The sequence below is a fragment of the Lineus longissimus genome, chromosome 1 (assembly GCF_910592395.1).
Source record: "Lineus longissimus chromosome 1, tnLinLong1.2, whole genome shotgun sequence".
Lineage (NCBI taxonomy): Eukaryota > Metazoa > Nemertea > Pilidiophora > Heteronemertea > Lineidae > Lineus > Lineus longissimus.
Window position 1 is genome coordinate 4086918 of NC_088308.1, and position 15608 is coordinate 4102525.

A 15608-nucleotide genomic window follows, 5' to 3' on the forward strand; every position below is an offset into this window, starting at 1 on the left:
CGAAAGTTACATTAATAAAGAAAATGGAAAGGAAGACTGTGTCCTCAAAAGACCGATTTGCGAGGACTACAAGCCTATAATAAAACACCTGATCAAACACTACAGAATCTGCATCCGTACAATAATGCCATTGGGAATGATTTGTTAAGCGTTTTTAACTACATAGTTAAATCCCAAGTTGAATTCCGATGACATCTGGATATTTTTCACAAGGTCATCTTGTAATCAACAAGGTTGTAACTACCTACATCCAAGGCAGACCCAATATCGATACTGTCGGACATAACCACTGGTCCGGAGGCACTTCTAACGGCAAACAGACGCTGCCTTCCCACACCCGCATCTTATAAGACGTCCGAATTCATCGACCAATGCGCGCAATTCTGCAGCCAGGCTAGCACGTGTACAGCTGTCATTGCTTTAGGAATTCAAACACTCCAGTCCCAGAATGCCAATCTCGAGAAAGGAAAGCAAGCGATCAACATGATCAAGAGGCTTGTCAGTTCCTCAAGAAGCCATCAACAGATTAGACGTCTTGAAGAGTTCTTGGGATTTTGAAACAGTCTGCCAATTAGTAAGGTAAATCACACAACCTGCAGAACCGTGTTTTCATTCCAGATCGCGATTATAGTAACATAGTTTTAGAGTGAATGTTAAAAGTTCAAGTTTGAGAACGATTTGAAGGTAATGTTAGACGCTTACCTTTCAGTTTTTCTATTGACTCATGGATTCGCACGCTGATAATGCTGATATACTAACAAACCAAATTCCTGGATGAATTCATGCGAAAATCGGTCGGAAATGATTCGGGTTTCTGGAACCAACTACATGTACATGTATGCATTAAATGGTTTTATAGGCTAAACCAGGCAAAGAGCAGACTACAGTATAGAATACGAAGCTCTATTGAATTTATAGAGCACTTCAGAGAGTTTGTGATGCCGTGACAGCTTCGGATATGTCGGACGCGGGTGTTTGGGTCTGGTAAAGCTCGGGTTCAGGGCTTTTCTTCAAGTGAATGAAGATAATGATAATGACATCAATAATCATGATAATGATAATAATAAATAACAATAAAATGAAGAGAGAAAAAAAGAGAATAATGCAGTGCAGCACGGGGAGTCGTGACCATCAGATCGAAAGTCCAGCATTCTAACCGTGGAACCACCAAGGCTATCATGTTAGAATGGAGATGTGGAATACTTGAGAATTTTGTGTGGTTGCCACTTTGATAAATCATAGTAACAGAATTATATCATATAAATAATTTAGGTCTGCTGAGGCGAAATGCCGCAAAGAGCATTTCGCGAACAAGTCATGATAACATCACTTATCATGTCTACTGGCGGGGAGTGTGTGGCTGGAACCTTACTTTAAGCTGAACGAAAAGGAATACGTGGAAAGCATATTAAATGAACCACGTCGAAACAGAGGAGAGTTACGTGGATGAGCGATTATATACAGCACATTCAGATTCGATGGCGGCCATTTCAAGCAGCGATGTGGTATATAGGACCGCCCCATCCCATCACACTACATTGAACTATTACTGCGCCGAAGTAATAGTGATAACCATCCCCTTCCTCGGCCGTATGGAATCAACGAGCCAGAGGTTTCACAACACTTCACCTTCATATGCTCCCCGAGGAACATTAACGCCGATAATTCAACTATTTTCTATCTCAAGCGGACATAACTGGCGATTAGGTGGAAAACTACATCGATTATACTCGCTGTTCAGAAAGACTTTGATTGAACCAGGATTCGCCTTTGCATTGGTAAAATTCTTATGTGATATAACTTTCACCATGGTTTGACTCCTTTTCACAGTGAGGGAAAGTGTAAGTCTGTCCAAAATGTCAGTATCAGACAGCCTCATTTTTGTTTACATTCCTGAACATCCCGCCGCGCTTATAGATGACGACAACAACCTGCGGCATTGATCGGGTATTAGCCACCGTAGGTATTTATGTCATGTCCATCAAATATTACTTGGATGCATTTAATATTGATGCGCGGTTTCTATGGCGACGGACGCTATTCTTGAAAGTAAAACCGACATTCCTTAAGTGTTCTGATTGCCTAGCAAGAGGGGTTCTTTGAGTTGGTAGGATGTCACGTTCCTATCAGAGGCGTGCTAAATAATGTAGACGCTGATAATGGCATCACGCATGACCTGTCCCCGGAATATCGAGAGATTGATTGCGAGGAATGGAGCGTTAGCGGGAAGGTAATTGCGAAAAAAAAGTTCGTACATGTATGTGCAGACATGGACAGGTATAGCCGGGCTGTCTGCACGTTCGGTAGTCTTCATCGGACCACGATTCGGTGAATACAATGTAGTTGATTTATCTTCCACGAATGAAAATATAAGTGAAAGCTTTTTCTATGCTGTTTTTTATCAGTTCGTACAGTTCGTAGCCTGGTGTGTGCATAAGAAACAAATCGTTTCCATGGGGAACTGCTTGGTATAAATGGTGAGTGTGCGACGAAAAGGTTTTGGCCTGCCGTGGATGAAGTGAGACAGACGAGCGTGGGCATAAGAAGCATACGGAAGAGAGTTTCGCAAAGGCCAACTCCCTCCGCCAACGTTCGTGATACGAACCGCACACAGTATTGGTATACTGCACACCAAAAAGTCAAGTAAAAGCAGTGAAGCAAGAAATTATCAGTAATGACCGCAAATAGATAAATGAGTTTATTATACTTGATAAATGATAATTCATGTATATATATAATTAGTCTAGACATGTGTGCTAGAAAACACTGGCGATCAATTATCACAAATGGAAAACAGCTCAAAGTGAAAATCGGTCGTCAAGCTGTTACCATCGCACCTATTCGTTGCAAACCTGACAAAATACGAATATATTGATTTGATATTGAATATCAATTGAGAAAACCATAGCTGTGATCCCTCATAAAGCTTTACTGGTTCTGCAGACTAGAGCAATACCAACTGTTACAGATTTACATGTGTATCTTCCTGATGATCCACGAGCCACCATTCATTCAGACTGCTATCATGGCTATTGCAACTGAGTGGGTGCATTCGCTGAACCATCAGAAGAACTCCGTCCGTTACCTCCCAACTTGAGGGTCAAGATGGAGTAGGCGATGCCCAAATCGACCATAGCCAACTGAAAATCATTCAGAATAAAGTCATGAAATAAATATTCATTACAATTCAACATCATTCGCAAAAGGCGACATTCAAAACTGCATGGAGGTCGATAACCGTGGTCTATGATGGATGGCACGGCTGAAACAATTATCACAGGCAAACGCTTGATCAGAACTTTGGTGAATTCCCAAATATTGGCGAAGCGTTATGAGATTATAGTATATATTCCACCTTCAGGATGCAAACAAATCATTAGGTTCCAAGTAAAGGTCAGTGTCTAGAGCATGCCATCTCAGCAGGTATTGATCAATCAGAACTTCAAATCCAAGTAGTCTACCATCAGGTTTGGAAGTGGAAGACTCGCTAAACTCGAGGATAAATTGTCATCGCCTTTGAGGCACCTCCTGACTTCACATCGGGCAAGGTGGCGGAGACTACCTGGTCCCTTCACGGTCAAGTCGACAAAGTTCGCATGGATGCACTGATACTCGGGATTTGTTGGTGCGGTGCTGATATTCCGGGACACAATGACTGGGAACACGGGCATAGTTCTCTTAAACATCTCAAGACACTCAACAAGTTTGTCTTCCCTCATCTTCATGTCGTTTTGTAACTTCTGAATCTCCTCTGTCGTCTCTTCGTGGAAGCCGTGCGTCCGCCAAAACACGAGTGCGTTGAGTTTGCTGACAAGGACATAGAGAGGCTGGTGGAAGCGAGAATTATATGCGAGAAAGTTTGGAAGCTTTGGATTAGGTTTCGCAACTGGGCTTGCACCGTATCGCAGTAGGAGTTGAACAGCTTCTGGGCTGGAGGAATGACAAGCCAGCAGCAACGGGGTACAGCCACGACAGTTCTGCAGAGGCGCGTCCACAAATGTCACCTCCTGCTTTGCAAGTAAGGGGTGGACCTCCATCATTCCAGTACCGACAACCACATTTTGGAAGGACAGATTTGAAACTTTTAGATTTGCTGAATGTCGGAGAAAATATTCTAAAGCATGAAGTCGTTCTTTAGCGATGTGTCCTTCTTTATCGTTGTAGGGAAACGGGTACAAATTTGTCTCAATCTCAAACACGAATGAAAGTTGGTCAAGGAATTCGAACCACGGATCGAATGTTTTCGTCGCTTGAAAGACAGTGTATAAAATCAATCGAACAAGTTCCGAGTCCTTGATGTCATACTTCTGGCACAGATGAGCAGCAATATACAAAGTTTCTAAGGCATTTTCAAATCGATTTGAATCTACGAGGTCAAGATTCCCCATCGTACTCTCAGTCGCCTCGGCGAAATATTTCACGCCATCTTTCACGATGTCTTTAACAACATGGCTGTAGTCACAACTTCCGCGAATATGACGGTATAAGGTGTTACGAACCTTTGCCGCTAAATCCTTTCGTACAAAACAATTATAACCAAAACTTTCCTGGCAAACTACGAAAATATTCTTTTTCATGGTGAAAATCGACGCCCACCTGTAGTGGCTGTACGTCATCAAAGACGCCAAGGAGTAAAAGGGGCGTCGTGACGTCATTTGCCCAAATATCGACAGCGAAAGGTGCTTTTCGCACTGTTGGAGAAAAGACGCGACGCACTGACTTTATCACGCGAGATTTGCAAAATTAAACCGAGTCACGTGGCATCAATAGCATGATACCAGAAAATTCAAGACCAAGGTAAGGAGGCCTACATTCTTTTTAGTTTTGAATGAAGATGATTATGATGATTATCTGACTAATTTCAATGATGAACGATAACTTTCTCTCTATTCTTCCCGTGTCTCCCCAGATCACAACGCTCAAAATGCTAGCTGCACGAACAAAATCCAATACACGAATAAGTGGTGATCCCCAGATATAGCCGGGCTACTGGAGCGCAATTTTCCAGTTCGATGGTCGCGAGTCACGGATATGATCATGGAATTAGAATAAGCGCCTACTATACCAACTCCAAAAACAGCTGGTCACATCCATTGGATTGTGGACCACAGTTTCCTCAGATATTATCAACGGTCGTGGCAGTAGGCCCTATCTATATTGTAAAGCGCCCGCAAACAAGCGATTTAGTTCGCTGACGTTTCCTACGTCATCATGAGGCGATCCGGTAATGAATTGAAAACCCCTGGTTAGTGGGAGGATGCGGTCACCCATACCAGAATGGCTCGGTTAATGATGTTTCTTCTTTGCGACACTATACGATACGATGTAAGACGCCTTGCCTCATTCACAGCAGGCCGTTATGGCTATCGGCAATTATCATGATCATGATTTATGGATCATTGTATTCAGGGTTGTCAATAAAATCCACCGTAAATAACCTAATCGTTGGATTGGTTCTCGGGTTTCTGCGGAATGCATGCGGTGACCAGCCGAACGTTATGTTTAATTATCTAGATATGATCTCACGTAGCAATCGAGGGAAAACATCACCACATGCAGGGCCTTGTCAGTCATCTCAAAAAGTGTCACGGTTCGTGCGCTACGTTAGTACCACGGTGACTAAAGGTATACGAGCAAGCCAAGAACACGTCCAATGTTCCTCAGCAACACCATTTGAAGGCAGGACAGCACCACTGGCAACTGAGCTCATATAGTTGGTCGCGTAACCTAAGATAAACAATGTGACATCAGGCTGCTGCCAGATGACACGCATCAACAGGTCAATAGCGAAAAGATAACAACCATGCAGATGAAATTGTTGCGACATCGATCATCTCAAAGACAGTTTTTAATGGGAAATGTCAAATTTAACATTTGAATATAATGGATTTTTGCACTGGAGCGTAGATTATTTATTCCGAAGATTTCTCAGCAAACCTGGGTGACCGGATAAGAAATACTGGATTTGTTTACCAGTCTGGTATTGGTGATATGATGTGGAAACCACAAAATAATGTACTGCAGCTTCTCGCCATGGTTTGGTTATTTAGTCTTTATACGATGTGTCATTTCGACGGCAAAATATAGTTGGCATTTTTGCTTTCACCGAGCACTTTCAGTGCGACGAATGACCATTTGTCACAGAACACCGTGAGCTATAATGACCCCCTGCGATAGTACACTCTCGGCAATGGAAATTCTGCAACACCACACTGAGCGAAGGAAAATACCATCTACAACAGTACACGCTGAGCGAAGGAAATTGTCATCTGCAACAGTACACGCTGAGCGAAGGAATTTACCACCTGCATGCGACAGTATACTCTGAGCGAAGGATGAAAGAAATGACCATCTGCTTAGACGGTACCTCTGATCAGAGGAAATTACCATCTGGCACGGCCAGACCTTTATTTTGAGAATCAGGGCTAAAAGAGGGAAATAATGCTTCACCAGATATTGAACGCCGAACGCTCACCCCGATATATCGATTATATCGAGAACTTCGTGTACAGTTCGACCGGGAGTTAATGAACTCTTCGATAAAACAAAAACCTGACATGAATAATTCATCGGCAATTCTGATGTTCAGCAAAGGATATCGAACGGAATACAACGACGAGGCAATGCTTATAGGGAAAGGCTCGTTTCTGTGTTGGAGACAACTTCCTAGCAGAAAGAAAAGGCAGAATGTTGAGAGAAGTTCGCGGAAGGCGAAATAACTTACGTATCCGTCGTAACCTCTTCGAAGAAATGCAAAACCTGTCTACTGAGTCGGATCGACAAACCAAGCGAAAAATACCGACGGACGTGACTCCAAGCCACTTCAAAGGCCGCTGCAACTACTTGATCACGTTGCCATCGGAGCCGGAACCAGCGCTGAATGCAAATTCTTTTGCAGTTCCGTCTTTTGTTGGCTGGCCATGGTTGAGGTTCAATCGACCAGAAGACTGGGCTGAACCCCGACCTTTCCGATTCCAATATCCTCCCCTATACTTGTTTACTCTTGTAACCTCGCGGCTGGCACAGCGACAAGGAAGCAACAGGCATTGGGAAGATTGCCGCCAGAAGTGTTGTGTACTCTGCTTTGATTACTGCGGGGTATATGAGCGGATGTCGCGAATGTCGGCAATGGCAATCGTATGGAGACGATCCAGTGATGGTCAGGACACGATGAAAAGGACGAGTGGGGGATTAGTTATATTGCTAGTATTAGAACCTCTTTATCATCAAGCATTAACATAATTCTAAGTCGGACTCGTGCAAACGTGTCAGACAGAAATACTGATACGAGATGCGGGACTGATGATCACTGACTGGGAACAATGAAACACACCTGTCGTGAGATAAGTCCCGGGATGAGACAGCGCAGAGAAGTGCGTGCGTCATTTTCTTGAAGTGATACACTTCTTACTTATACGGCCCAATTCGCCTTGCACTGATCAGATTATACTCTGGTCGTGACAAGCTCGCCGCACAAAAACGGCTTTTCTGGAGGAGATAACCGAGCGGAGGTGCCGACGTGTAGATAGAGGATTCCGCGACAGAGTGGAATAAATTTGCTGAAAGGTAGTTCGAAACAATCAAGGAACATTCCGCAACCGTCTGTAATAGAGAGGTTCAGTAATATGAGAACGAGATCGAGGTGTCCTTCTGACGACGCGGGATATCTCTTTGCCTTTGTCGCGGAAATCTCATGAAACAGTGTGCCTTAGCATCTGGTATGCCTAGAAACAATGATACAAAATAATCAAGTTGACTTGATGATATCAACCACAGACAAAAACACCACGTTCGCGTTATTGTGAGCTCGGTCAAAATCATAACCTTCTAATATTTTGCCTCTGCAGATGAGCACCTCTCGCCGTGCAGTTGCTGAGCCTCACCAAGCTGAGGAGTCAGCCTCTGTTGATTTTAATGTCACATCTGACATGAGATGGTAAAGGTCAAATGCTGATTCCATAAGGCAGCTATTTCGTAACCACACAACACAATCCTCCACCACTGGAGCGCCGATCAGGAAAGAGGCGAGGGATTTTCCCGTACGGCAACGTCGTGAACCAATCTACCACTTCGCCATAGAAAATCCTTACCGCTGATGAGTGCTTCTTTTGCCGATCGCACTCTGACATTTCTAGAGCAGATAAGGAACAGTTCTGTTTGTCCCCGGAGGACGAGTGAAAGAAGCGAGCAGTTGAGTGATGCTTATTTCATATAACACGGCTGCTTGACATTTCAATAATCTAACGAGACATGCGGTTGGCGTTCCTTTGTTGTTGTGATGTAGTTAGTTTATTGGTTACATTTTATTCTGGTACCGAAGGCGGGTTGCATTTTAATAACCGATTAAAACTTTTTCTAATTCATTTTCAGCGGGATCTGACAATGCCTCCCTTTCTATGGTGAATGATTCATCGGCGTGACTTAATTACAGTCGTGAGAAATGTACGAAGTAACCAATACCTGTATGTATTCCCAAATCCGAATAGTATTGTCTGTCGGCCATGATTGGGTCTGACCGATCGCTAATTGATTGATTAATTCTTGCACTTTCACACATCACATGTTGTGATGGAAGTCTGTTTTGGCAGAAAAAATATATATCATTCGAGAATGAATACAAGACTAATCAAAACATAAACTATAGAATCCCTCTTTTCAAGAATAAAGAGACGGTTTTGAGAATAACAAACTTTTCCAAGCTATTATTCAGATCATATATGACAGGGGCACAAACGTTAAATGTATTGATTTAATGCATCAGTGACAAGCTATTCTGCAAAGGATTAACGATGTCGGCAATATCAACATGAAGGAATCGTTGTTGAATGTGAATTGCGACGATGTTTAGCTTGTATATATACATCTGGCAGCAACTACAATCGGAGTTCGCAGCGACAAAAATCCATCTTTGTGCGGAGCCAAAGCATGAGATATTGCCTCTCAAGAACCGGACCATACCTTGATCTAAACTCATTACCACACTAGGTAGTTTTGTCAGACAATAGCACGATGTAAATAAATCACCCTTCAGAACATACAGGACTGTTGCGTTCTTCTAAAAGCACCAGCCACCGAAATGCCACAGGAGCACGATCTCGTGCAATTTCCAACCCGCTAGCCTGAATGCTAATCAGAGCTGAAGCCAAGTAACTGAGAGTCTATTACGCTGAAACCTCTCAAATCGAAATCAGAATGCAGGCATGTCAAAGTTTATCTAATTGATCCCTAGTATGGGGACTTAATTGAGAAGCTTCTGCCATTCGACCCCCTCAGGAGATCAGAACGTTTCATCTCTTCGACTTAGGGTACATGTTTACTCTGTGAAATAAATTATGTCGGTTTATTAAATGGAGACTTTCTGAGCACTGACGAGCTAGGTGAGGCAGTTAAAATGTCCGCCAAAGTGTGCGTCTGCTTTCTCACAGCACCTGCAGCCTAATTCAAGTATTCACGCCCGAATACGAGAAATCGTTTATATTACTCTGCAAAATGGTGTGTGACCACCTATGATCGGACCCCCTCCTCCCCATCTATTGCAAACTATAGTGCACATTATTCTGGCCTGGGTCTGAATTGTACATAAACTGGCATTTCCAGCTATTTACAGGAGTAATTCGATGTTTCCAGCCATACCGGGCATGCAAAAACAAGCAATGCTTTCAGCCCAAATAGAGGCAATGTTTCAGTAATCAGATTTGCTTCAACAACACACGTGTTATTTCTACGGTTGGCTCTGATCGATATAATACAATTATTCATATAATGAGGCAAAATTTGACGGCACATCAACAACATCCCTGGAGCTGTGCAACCGGTTCAATAACACAACTTTATTATGTTATGGTGCACATGGGGAGACTTACTGGAGAACGGGCTGAGGACAGACCCTGGGCATGTTGAATTAAGTGTAAACATCTCCCTGGCTCAGGTTGAAGGAAACATGACAGGTTTCGTGAATTTTTCCGAGTCATTTTCCTCTCAGTCCAAGGTATACAAAAAGGCGTGTCACCTTACGCTGGCATCCATTTGTTTCCAATTAATTGACGACTCACTCACACTCACTCACTCACTCCTGCAACTTGACATTTCTCAGTAAGTTTTGGCTCTACATAACGTTCCTGAGCCAGCGTCTGTTTCAACACATCCCTTGCAACTCCATGCTCCCCGTGCATCGCGGTCTACAGCAGAGGCTTCGTCCCTTCGTCGTTTGCCTCCAACATTCTTCGGTTGCTAATCCACCATGCAGTACCCATACATATCTTGGGAAGCCTTGCTGGTTGCGTTCGACACGACTGTCAAAACCAACATAGTCTGCTCCTTTACACTGGCAGATTACTGTATCACAAATAAGTACATCCGACTCATACGCCAGACTCACAAGGCCATCCAGCTTACAGATTTGGATCTTGCAGATAAAGTGACACTCCTCAAATTTCTCAGCATTGTCGGATTTCGGACATTATCGAAAGCCGCCTTGAAGTCCACGAAAATGGCGAGTGCTGACAGTTGCAACCCACAATACATCCATCAAGATCCTGAAAGAGAAGATTATCAATACACCCTCTGCCCTGTCGGCATGCAGCCTCCTTGGATCTCTCGTAGCTTCTTTTTGGCGGCCGCATGGATTCTGTTCAGGAGAACAGGACCCAAGACATTCCCTGCACTGGAAATAGGGGTATTCCCCATTAGTTGCTACAATCGGTTCTGTCCCCCCTTTTAAACAGTATAGCCTAACAGATATATCAGGCCGCTGCTACAATCCTTGCACATTTTCCTTACCTGCATTCCCAGACGTCGTTCGTGGTCACGACCGAGCTTTTTCCTGCCATGAGCCAGAGAGAAAGATAGATCAAAGTAGGCCTATACATGAACAGTCATTTCAGGGCGTATTTCAGAGGCTTTTAAAATCTTTCAATAGAAATGTGATACAGCCAAAACAGGATAAGCCACAGTGAGATTAAATGAGGCGGCTCAAATTCGATCAGAAGCCGAGAAGAGCATTGGAGCATGCAGTGCTAACAAAAAAGGAAGCGTTTAGAAAGTGGTGTTTCCAAATAGATAAGAGTAAGAAATCGACCGCTTTGATTTCAGCATGCGAACAACTAATGATAGGTCATCTTGGTAGGTAAGCATTTGATATGGAGAAAGAAGCCAGCAACAAAAGCTGTGCTGGCTCCACGAGATAACGCACGAAAGGAATACTTTCTCGACAAGGAAATGTTTTACACCTTGATCTACTTTCTCGGTGTGCGAGTGGTTTGCAAAGATTGTCTATTAAGCAACTTCGCAATAAGGAGCTGGCTGTTGGTGTTGGTATCGTTGCGTTGTTTTCGTTTCGCAAAGGCCCTTAGCCTCGCCTTCTAGTAGTGACTTACACCTTGCAAGAATTCCGAAATCATAATCTATAACACAACGAAATCTCTCTCAGAAATGAGGATGATACTGACTGGCACGGCAAGACAGTCTGAATAGTACTAGTTACTGATCTGTTGATATCCTCTCTGAGAATGTATATTTCTGAATGAACTGGAAATATGGTGTAGGCCTACATGATCACAGCCCACAAAACAATTTGAATAGTAGTTGGAGTACGGGAGATATTGAAACAAATTACTCTACTGACAAACCCAGCCCTGATGCCTAAGGAAATCACTTTCAATCAATAACTTTCCAATTAAATTATGGTTTTCTAATTACCGACATGACCGAGCCACCCAAGACCTTGACATTTCGACAGTATTCGAGCAACCTCTCTTTATGTGCTGTCAAAAGTAGACACTAGGATAATTGAAATCAAAAAGTAACAGTAACTGTGATTATATCGATTAACCAGGAGAAGAGTCGATGTCGTTTCCTTTCGAGCTTTGGTATATGAAAACGTACTAGACGTAAAAGAAAGAAAATAACGGGTCCATTTTGAAAACAAATCGCTGTTTCACTTCAATGTTTGGGTGTCGAGTTAAACCAATCAGCGACAAACTAATCTTAGTTATTTTTAAAAGTTGTAATAAGTTTAACTGATGTAAGGAGTTTAACTGATCCATGCGTTGATATTGTTTATCACTACGGGTGTGTGTAAATATGGTCACATTCACCTCTACTCAGCGGTACTCTTCACGACTCTTTCCGGGAAATACGCGATTCGATTATTTCGATTCGGATCAGAAATCAATATCAGTTCTAAGAAAGCGTTCGGTTGCTTGTACAGCTTATTACTGCACGCCGCTTGGTGTAATATTGAACAGTTTCTGTTTTTTCTTGCTCTCTGGTAACAGGCATTGATCGTTATTGTGAGCTAGGGAGGGGCCAGGTTGAATGAGTCACGGCAATACTTTCAAGTTACATGTAGATAATAAGTCCAGAGTTGAAGTTTTCATAAGTTAAAAAAATTCTGAAATTTTTTCAAAGCCCGCATTTCAGTGTTTCCATAGACTACATTAGACAGCTATAGAAGGAGCATGACATTCCAGAAGGGGAAACGGAGCAAAATTTGTCAATCTATCTTAATCTTCGTTCCCAAACAATGAAGGGAGAACGCTCAGAAACTGAAACACTCAACAACGTTCCACCGGAACTAAACATGGAATGTGTTTTTAAACAGCATCGAGTGTTATAAAAACACTAAGCATTACCTATCTTTTTAAAGATTAGTATAGTCTCTAATCAAGCTGCCTCATGTATTCAGTAATGCTGTATCGATTTCGCCTCCATCCGGCAGCAGCATGATTGTAAGGACGCCGGCTAAGAATTAGTCCATATTGATTTCTGATAATCGAATTGGGTATTCTGCTGCGCTTAATGTTCCAGGTGTGTGTAATTTGCTAAGAAACTTCGATGGCAGAAATCACCATAACACTTTCATTGATCTAAGGAAACTACCCATTTCTTGAACGGTTCGTTGGATATTTGAATTCCATTCAGTTCGTAAGACATAACATAGACAGCAATGGTAAAAGGGTGAAAATGTCCAACACAGGAAAACAAAACAAATCCGAACGACCTTGTAAATAGCCCCATGAAGGCAGCGCATCAATATCAAATATGATCACCATTACTTGTTAACCCGGCCCTGGCATCTTGAATCATAAAGGTCGCCGGTCGCATCCTCTAGATCCAACTCAAAATGAGCAGGTCAGCCGCCATCGATGTCTCTTGTGGGTTGGCAGTGAACTGAGAATGACCGCATGAACTGCATTGTGTTTGATCAAAGTCTTTCCCAAATGCAAGTTTTATATAAAATATCACAAGAAGGTTGTGGGATATAGGGAAACTGGTTAGAACGTGGTGATTGGCATGCCGACTTATCGGCGGTGAATATCAGTCCTAAAGTATCCTCTTTCCCAGATGGGTATACGCACAACGACAGTGGATCGGCATGGGTGATTGGTCTTAAAAGCTCTTTTTTTAATCTAAGGATTATTGTTTGAGGCGTAAGTCGTCATCAACTTATCGCGGCCAAACAACTGATGATTGTTATATATGATTGTTTACCCTATATAAGCCACATTATGTACCTTCATAAAGAACGATGATAATGTCCAAAGCCTTGCCGTCGGTATCAGGATTTGTCATTTGAAGTATGTGGTCCTGAGGTTTGCCACCAGTATGAGAATATATGTCGCCAGTAGATATATGTAGTGTAATGCCGTTCAGAATATGATAGGGACCGAGTTTTGCGGGAAGTAGGCCTATATATATATGAGAATTCGTCGCCAGCAAGACAATGCGACGTCATAATACGTGGTCGTCCAGAGCAAGATTATAGTTTGAAGTCAAAACGCAAATAGTCAGACCATCTAATAAAACATGCCGCCCGTCGAGAGTAAACAGCTGTTCAGTGTCATGGAGATTAACGGTTGTTAATGCTGGTAATCAGTAATGGTTAACTTCAATGGCTATCGCAGTCATCGTCGCGGGAATCGATGCTCCGAGATTGAAAGAGATGATTCAATCAGAAGTGGTATTGGCGGCTATGAGATACGGCCAGATCCTTGACATGATTATCGACCAATGTCGCCTAATCTCCTTGGTTACATCTCAACACCTAGATACAGGGGACAGTATAACTTGCATGTGAAGGTCTAGGGAAATATCATGATCACATATATGATGATTGCTTTCGCAAGTTGTATTGTAGTCATAAACCATACGTAGTCTATTGTATTGTATTCCTCTATTGTATTTTAGGTTTTGTTGCATGTTTGGAATATATATGTGCCTCATCAGCCATGCAAAGTCATGATCAGCCCGCAGAAAATCATAATCCGGGATGGTAAATCCGATAAATCAAAACTTAGTAGGCCTACATGGATCATTACGAACGGGCGGCGGCAAACGGGCGTGCCTTCGTCGCATGAAAGCTGGTGCAATGTAGACGTATTTATCAGTCCGTGAAAAAGCTTGAATCATATACATGATAACGTTTCGATGGTTACTACTGTATAACTTCATACAAATGAATGATTCAAAGCTGAAACTTAAGTTATGAAGTAAAAATTATATAAAGCCTACCTCATCTAGTTAGATCCCAGAAAATCCGCAACTACGCCTTTGAACAGAAGAAGAGGCGTGCACGTCCTGGCAGCTAGATATCGTCTGCTCAGATCACCAAAGACGGCAGATCTAATATCGATCCAATGACTTCGTCCTCGGACCAAATCCCATCAGTCAGCGACCACATCTCGTGTCACCAGGATACCACAATACCTCCGCGCAGCATACGGGTAATGAAGATGAAACCTATCGGTATTGAAGAGTGGAAGCACTGCACACCCTAGCAGTCGATGGCTTCAAGCGCTGTTCAGATGGTTCGGTTACCATGGCAAACAACCGCTCCCGCAGACGCTAGACCGCCATGCTACAAGCTTCATTACTGTGAGGGGATAGATGAGAGAGTAACTGGTGTGCTAATCACGCGAATTGGCTTGTTTCTCAGCAAAGCTCAGAGCATTCTCCATAGAAAAGCCATTCGCAGGTTGCAGTCTTTCCCGAGGAGATTGAGAACAACCATCAACCATGGTCTTTAAAATTCTCAAGGAGACTGAAACCGTCTCCCAATATTTTACCCTTTCGCGACAAGATTGAGAACCAACTCCTGACATAATTGCATTCCCGGGGATTGAGAACCATATCATCTCATCTCATGGTCTTCAGATTTGAGAGTGATCGCCAGAGAATATGGTCTTTCCGGTGATGGATATGATGATTTTGAAACCCATCTCTGAATGAGTTTCTCTAATTAGATGAGGTTAGGAAAATCCATCTCCTATGGTCTTGGTAATCAGAACCATCGCCAATTGATTTTCGAAGACAGAAAAATATCTCAGAGTGATTGAGAACGATCTCCCGAAGATATTCTTGAAAAGTACTGGACTTCCAAGAGAGGAATACGAGTTCAGAGGGCCTACCAGGGTCAGCATACCCAACCATCTCAACTTCCATGTCGTCCGAGAGTAGATTGAGGTTCATCTCTTTCGGGGCATTTTTGGAGGGACTGGTCAAAGACATTTCTAATCCGTTAGTTCAACCAGAGGGTAGTTCTTCCCGTTCATCTCGCCTTTTCCGAGGGATGGGACCGAGCCATAGCTTCTCAACTTTAAGTATAGTCA

At 42.9% G+C, this 15608-nt stretch overlaps 1 long non-coding RNA gene across 1 annotated transcript in view; it reads right to left on the reverse strand.

Annotated features, from left to right (window-relative positions):
* Nucleotides 1–14752, reverse strand: part of LOC135482981 (uncharacterized) — a 32367-nt gene extending 17615 nt beyond the window's left edge. The window contains exon 1 of the long non-coding RNA XR_010446289.1: nt 14512–14752. This is a non-coding gene — a long non-coding RNA (uncharacterized LOC135482981). The remainder of the gene's footprint in view (nt 1–14511) is intronic.
* Between the last annotated feature and the right edge of the window lie 856 nt (nt 14753–15608).